This window comes from Arachis hypogaea, chromosome 7, assembly GCF_003086295.3.
Source record: "Arachis hypogaea cultivar Tifrunner chromosome 7, arahy.Tifrunner.gnm2.J5K5, whole genome shotgun sequence".
Taxonomy (NCBI): domain Eukaryota; kingdom Viridiplantae; phylum Streptophyta; class Magnoliopsida; order Fabales; family Fabaceae; genus Arachis; species Arachis hypogaea.
The window spans coordinates 29604572-29612161 of NC_092042.1; the positions used below are offsets into that span (position 1 = coordinate 29604572).

At 40.2% G+C, this 7590-nt stretch overlaps 1 non-coding gene across 1 annotated transcript; it reads right to left on the minus strand.

The window, feature by feature from the left end:
• Window positions 1-2548: 2548 nt before the first annotated feature.
• Window positions 2549-2656, minus strand: LOC112704273 (small nucleolar RNA R71). The gene has a single exon (XR_003154907.1). It is a non-coding gene; the product is annotated as a small nucleolar RNA R71 (small nucleolar RNA).
• Between the last annotated feature and the right edge of the window lie 4934 nt (window positions 2657-7590).

Sequence of the window (7590 nt, forward strand, 5' to 3'; positions counted from 1 at the left end):
AATTACATAAGTATCTCTATCTTTACCTTTGTGTTATTTTCGTTCATCACCATATACATTTGAGTTTGCCTGACTAAGATTTACAAGATGACCATAGCTTGCTTCAATACTAACAATTTCCGTGGGATCGACCCTTACTCGCGTAAGGTTTATTACTTGGACGACCCAGTGCACTTGCTGGTTAGTTGTGCGAAGTTGTGTAATGCCATGGTATTGAACACCAAGTTTTTGGGGTTCATGACCGGGGATTATGAGAGTTGTGAAAAGTATTGTTCACAATTTTGCGCACCAAGTTTTTGGCGCCGTTGCCGGGGATTGTTCAAGTTTTGAGCAAGCTTTTGGTAACATCAGTGCCAAGATCCGGCAACAACACCAAATTTTTGGCGTTATTGCCAGGGATTGTTCACGTTTGGACAACTGACGGTTCATCTTGTTGCTTAGATTATGTATTTATTTTTTTTTTCAAAATTCTTGAAGATGAATTCTAGAGTTTCATGATGATTTGTTGAAATCTGGCTGGCTGAGAAGCCATGTCTAATCTCATTGGACCAAGGTTTCAACTTATCACCACAAGAGCTTGTTGATTTTTATCAACCTTGCTCTTGGAGCAGTGATCTGCTAAGGCTTGGCTGGCCTCTGGCCATGTCTAGTGTTTTGGACCGAAGCTTTCTTTGAAAGCTTGGCTGGCTGTGAAGCCATGTCTAATTCCTGGACCGGAGTGTTAGACTAGCATTGCACTGATTCCTGGAATTCTCATTAAGAATTTTGATACCTTTTTCCCACTTAATTTTCGAAAAACACAAAAAAATTTACAAAATCATAAAATCCAAAAATATTTCTTGTTTGAGTCTAGTGTCTCATCATAAGTTTGGTGTCAATTGCATGCATTCATATGTCTTAGTGATCTTCAAGATGTTCTTGATGATTTACTTGCTCTGATCTTTGAATTCTATTGACTTGAATGTTTTGTGTGTCTCATATGCATTTTCATTTTGTTAGTGTCAGTAGTATACAAACTGCTAAGTTTGGTGTCTTGCATGCATTGTTATTTGATTCTTGTTGCATTTTGATTTGTCCTTATTATTAAAAATCCAAAAATATTTTTTAATTTGTGTCTTTTCAAGTCAATAATACAGAGAATTGAAGATTCAGAACATACAGCAGAGGAATTGCACAGAAAAAGCTGGGCGTTCAAAACGCCCAGTGAAGAAGGACAGACTGGCGTTTAAACGCCAGCCAGGGTACCTAGTTGGGCGTTTAACACCCAAAAGGGTAGCATTTTGGGCGTTAAACGCCAGAATGTGCACCATTCTGGGCGTTTAACGCCAGGATGGCTAGAAGGGAAGATTTTGTTTTCAAATCAAATTTTTTTTTAGTTTTCAAAATCTTTTCAAAATCAAATCTTTTTCAAATCAATTTTCCAATCAAATCTTTTTCAAAACCAATTTCTTTCCATTTTTAAAGATACTTACTATCAATCAATGATTTGATTCAACATTTCAAGTATGTTACCTTTTCTGTTGAGAAAGGTTTAATGTTTGAATCATATCTTTTCCTGTTAGTCAAGTTTTTAATTTTCAAATCAAATCTTTTTAAAATGTTTTTCAAATCATATCTTCTCAATCACATTTTTTTAATCAATCATATCTTCTTAACCACATCTTTTTCAAAACAGTTTTCAATCAAATCTTTTTGACTTCTAATTTCAAAATCTTTTTCAAAAATCACTTGATTTCTTTTCCATTTTCATTTTCGAAAATTAAGTAATGTTTTTCAAAAATGTTTTCAAAATTTTCACTTAATTTTCGAAAATTACTTCCCTCCTTCTCACATCCTTCTATTTATGGACTAACACTATCCCTTAATGCAAAATTCGAACTCCATTCCCTCTGTTAAGTTCGAATTTTCCACTTCTGTCTTCTACTCTTCTTTTCCTCTGACACCTAAAGGAATCTCTATACTGTGACATAGAGGATTCCACATTTTCTTGTTCCTTCTCTTTCTTATGAGCAGGAGCAAAGACAAAGGCATTCTTGTTGAGGCTGATCCTGAACCTGAAAGGACCTTGAAGAGAAAGCTAAGAGAAGCCAAAGCACAACTCTCTTTAGAGAACCTGAACGAATTCTTCAAGGAAGAAGAACTCATGGCAGCCGAAAACAACAACAATGCCAACAATGCAAGGAAGGTGCTGGGTGACTTTACTGCACCTACTCTCGACTTCTATGGGAGAAGCATCTCTATCCCTGCCATTGGAGCAAACAACTTTGAGCTTAAGCCTCAATTAGTTTCTCTAATGCAACAGAATTGCAAGTTCCATGGACTTCCATTGGAAGATCCTCATCAGTTTTTAGCTGAGTTCTTGCAAATCTGTGACACTGTCAAGACTAATGGGGTTGACCCTGAGGTCTACAGACTAATGCTATTCCCTTTTGCTGTAAGAGACAGAGCTAGAACATGGTTGGATTCTCAACCTAAAGAAAGCCTGGACTCTTGGGAAAAGCTAGTCAATGCCTTCTTGGCAAAGTTCTTTCCACCTCAAAAATTGAGTAAGCTTAGAGTGGAAGTCCAAACCTTCAGACAGAAGGAAGGAGAATCCCTCTATGAAGCTTGGGAAAGATACAAACAATTAATCAGAAAGTGTCCTTCTGACATGCTTTCTGAATGGAGCATCATAGGTATTTTCTATGATGGTCTCTCTGAATTATCCAAGATGTCTTTGGATAGCTCTTCTGGAGGATCTCTTCATCTGAAGAAGACGCCTACTGAAGCTCAAGAACTGATTGAAATGGTTGCAAATAACCAATTCATGTACACTTCTGAAAGAAATCCTGTGAACAATGGGACTAGTCAGAAGAAAGGAGTTCTTGAGATTGACACTCTGAATGCCATATTGGCTCAGAACAAAATATTGACTCAACAAGTCAATTTGATTTCTCAAAGTCTGTCTGGAATGCAAAATGCACCAAGCAGTACTAAGGAAGCTTCATCTGAGGAAGAAGCTTATGATTCTGAGAATCCTTCAATAGAAGAGGTGAATTACATGGGAGAACCCTATGGAAACACCTACAATCCTTCATGGAGGAATCATCCAAATCTTTCATGGAAGGATCAACAGAGACCTCAACAAGGTTTCAACAATAATGGTGGAAGAAACAGGTTTAGCAATAGTAAGCCTTTTCCATCATCTTCTCAGCAACAGACAGAGAGCTCTAAGCAGAATACCTCTGACTTAGCAACCATGGTCTCTGATCTAATCAAAACCACTCAAAGTTTCATGACTGAAACTAGGTCCTCCATTAGGAATCTGGAAGGACAAGTGGGACAGCTGAGCAAGAAAATTACTGAACTCCCTCCAAGTACTCTCCCAAGCAATACTGAAGAAAATCCAAAAGGAGAGTGCAAAGCCATCAACTTGGCCGAATCCTGGGAGGAAGAAGAGGCAGTGAACGCCACTGAGGAAGGCTTCACTGGGCGTCCACTGGCCTCCAATGAGTTCCCCAATGAGGAACCATGGGAATCTGAGGCTCAAGATGAGACCATAGAGATTCCATTGGACTTACTTCTGCCATTCATGAGCTCTGATGAGTATTCTTCCTCTGAAGAGGATGAGTATGTCACTGAGGAGCAAGTTGCTAAATACCTTGGAGCAATCATGAAGCTAAATGACAAGTTATTTGGAAATGAGACTTGGGAGGATGAGCCCCCTTTGCTCACCAAAGAACTGGATGACTTGTCTAGGCAGAAACTGCCTCAAAAGAGGCAGGATCCTGGGAAGTTTTCTATACCTTGTACCATAGGCACCATGACCTTCAAGAAGGCCTTGTGTGACTTAGGGTCAAGTGTAAACCTCATGCCCCTCTCTGTAATGGAGAAATTAGGGATCTTTGAGGTGCAAGCTGCAAAAATCTCACTAGAGATGGCAGACAACTCAAGAAAACAAGCCTATGGACTTGTAGAGGATGTTCTGGTCAAAGTTGAAGACCATTACATCCCTACTGATTTCATAGTCCTAGAGACTGGGAAGTGCATGGATGAATCCATCATCCTTGGCAGACCCTTCCTAGCCACAGCAAAGGCTGTGATTGATGTTGATAGAGGAGAGTTGATCATTCAAGTGAATGAAGAATCCTTGGTGTTTAAGGCCCAAGGATATCCCTCTGTCATCATGGAGAGGAAGCATGAAGAGCTTCTCTCAAAACAGAGCCAAACAGAGCCCCCGCAGTCAAACTCTAAGTTTGGTGTTGGGAGGCCACAACCAAACTCTAAGTTTGGTGTTGAACCCCCACATTCAAACTCTAAGTTTGGTGTTGGGAGGTTCCAACACGGTTCTGAGCATTTCTGAGGCTCCATGAGAGTCCTCTGTCAAGCTAGTGACAATAAAGAAGCGCTTGTTGGGAGGCAACCCAATGTTTTATAATTAATTATTTTCTTTGTTATTTTATCTTTTTTGTAGGTTGATGATCATAAGAAGTCACAAAAATAATGAAAAAGCAAAAACAGAATGAAAAACAGGAAGAAAAATAGCACACCCTGGAGGAAGATGCTGCTGGCGTTTAAACGCCAGTAAGCCTAGCAATTGGGCGTTTAACGCCCAGTCTGGCACCATTCTGGGCGTTTAACGCCAGAAAGGGGCACCAGACTGGCGTTAAACGCCAGGAAAGGGCAAGAACCTGGCGTTAAACGCCAGGAATGGGCACCAGCCCGGCGTTTAACGCCAGAATTGGCTCAAAACGTGAATTTTGATGCCATTTGGTGCAGGGATGACTTTTCCTTGACACCACAGGATCTGTGGACCCCACCGGACCCCACCACCACTCTCTCTCTTCTTCCCCCATTCACCAATCACCTCAACACCTCTTCCCAAAAACCCCTCACCTATCAAATCCCATCTTTCTCTTCACCACTCACATCCATCCTTCATAAATCCCCACCAACCTCACCCTTCAAATTCAAACCACTTTCCCTCCCAAACCCACCCATAATGGCCAACCATTAACCCCCTCTCTCCTATATATACCCTTCTTCAACCCTTCATTTTCACACAACCTAAACACCACTTCTCCCCCTCTTTGGCCGAACACACCACCATCTCCCTCTTCCTCATTTCTTCTTCTTCTACTCTCTTCTTTCTTCTTTTGCTCGAGGACGAGCAAACATTTTAAGTTTGGTGTGGTAAAAGCATTGCTTTTAGTTTTTCCATAACCATTATGGCATCCAAGGCCGGAGAAACCTCTAGAAAGAGGAAAGGGAAGGCAAAAGCTTCCACCTCCGAGTCATGGGAGATGGATAGATTCATCTCAAGGGTGCATCAAGACCACTTCTATGAAGTTGTGGCCTTGAAGAAGGTGATCCCCGAGGTCCCTTTTTCACTCAAGAAGGGTGAATATCCGGAGATCCGACATGAGATTCAAAGAAGAGGTTGGGAAGTTCTTACCAACCCCATTCAACAAGTCAGAATCTTGATGGTTCAAGAGTTCTATGCCAATGCATGGATCACCAAAACCATGACCAAAGTGTGAACCCGAATCCAAAGAATTATCTTACTATGGTTCGGGGGAAATACTTGGATTTTAGTCCGGAAAGTGTGAGGGTGGCGTTCAACTTGCCTATGATGCAAGGAGATGAACATCCTTACACTAGAAGGGTCAACTTTGATCAAAGGTTGGACCAAGTCCTCACAATCATATGTGAAGAGGGCGCCCAATGGAAGAGAGATTCAAGAGGAAAGCCGGTTCAATTAAGAAGGCATGACCTCAAACCCGTGGCTAGAGGATGGTTAGAGTTCATACAACGCTCAATCATTCCCACTAGTAACTGGTCCGAAGTTACCATAGACCGGGCTATCATGATCCATAGCATCATGATTGGAGAAGAAATAGAGGTTCATGAGGTCATAGCCCAAGAACTCTATAAGGTGGCGGATAAGTCCTCTACCTTGGCAAGGTTAGCCTTTCCTCATCTCATTTGTCACCTCTGTTATTCAGTTGGAGTTGACATAGAGGGAGACACCCCCATTGAGGAGGACAAGCCCATCACTAAGAAAAGGATGGAGCACACAAGAGATCCCACTCATCATGAGATCCCTGAGATTCCTCAAGGGATGCACTTTCCTCCACAAAACTATTGGGAGCAATTGAACACCTCCCTAGGAGAATTGAGTTCCAACATGGGACAACTAAGGGTGGAGCATCAAGAACACTCCATCATCCTTCATGAGATTAGAGAAGATCAAAGAATCATGAGGGAGGAGCAACAAAGACAAGGAAGAGACATTGAGGAGCTCAAGCACTCCATAGGATCTTCAAGAGCAAGAAAGAGCCGCCATCACTAAGGTGGACCCGTTCCTTGATTTCCTTGTTCTTTATTCTTCTGTTTTTCGAATTTTATGCTTATGTTTATCCATGTTTGTGTCTTGTGATCATTAGTGTCTTAGTGTCTATGCCTTAAAGTTATGAATGTCCTATGAATCCATCACCTTTTCTTGAATAAAAATGTGCTTAATTGATAAAAGAAAGAATTGCATGAATTTTGAATTTATAACAGTTTAATTATTTGATGTGGTGGCAATATTTTTGTTCTCTGAATGTATGCTTAAACAGTGCATATGTATCTTGAATTTGTGGTTCATGAATGTTGGCTCTTGAAAGAATGATGAAAAAGGAGACATGTTACTGAGGATCTGAAAAATCATTAAAATGATTCTTGAAGCAAGAAAAAGCATTTATATTAAAAAAAAAACCGAAAAAAAAAAGAAAAAGAGAAAAAAAATGTAGAGAAATAAGAGTTGTGATCCAAGGCAAAAAGAGTGTGCTTAAGAACCCTGGACACCTCTAATTGGGGACTTTAGCAAAGCTGAGTCACAATCTGAAAAGGTTCACCCAATTATGTGTCTGTGGCATGTATGTATCCGGTGGTAATACTGGAAGACAGAGTGCTTTGGGCCACAGCCAAGACTCAATAAGTAGCTATGTTCAAGAATCATCATACTTTACTAAGAGAATCATTAACACTATCTGGATTCTAAGTTCCTAAAGAAGCCAATCATTCTGAATTTCAAAGGATAGAGTGAGATGCCAAAACTGTTCAGAGGCAAAAAGCTAAAAGCCCCGCTCATCTAATTAATACTGATCTTCATAGATGTTTTTGGAATTCATTGCATATTCTCTTCTTTTTATCTTATTTGATTTTCAGTTGCTTGGGGACAAGCAACAATTTAAGTTTGGTGTTGTGATGAGCGGATAATTTGTATACTTTTTGGTATTGTTTTTAGTATGTTTTTGGTATGATCTAGTTAGTTTTAGTATATTTTTATTAGTTTTTAGTTAAAATTCACTCTTCTGGACTTTACTATGAGTTTGTGTATTTTTCTGTGATTTCAGGTATTTTCTGGCTGAAATTGAGGGACCTGAGCAAAAATCTGATTCAGAGACCAAAAAGGACTGCAGATGCTGTTGGATTCTGACCTCCCTGCACTCGAAGTGGATTTTCTAGAGCTACAGAAGCCCAATTGGCGCGATCTTAACGGCGTTGGAAAGTAGACATCCTGGGCTTTCCAGCAATATATGATAGTCCATACTTTGCCCAAGATTT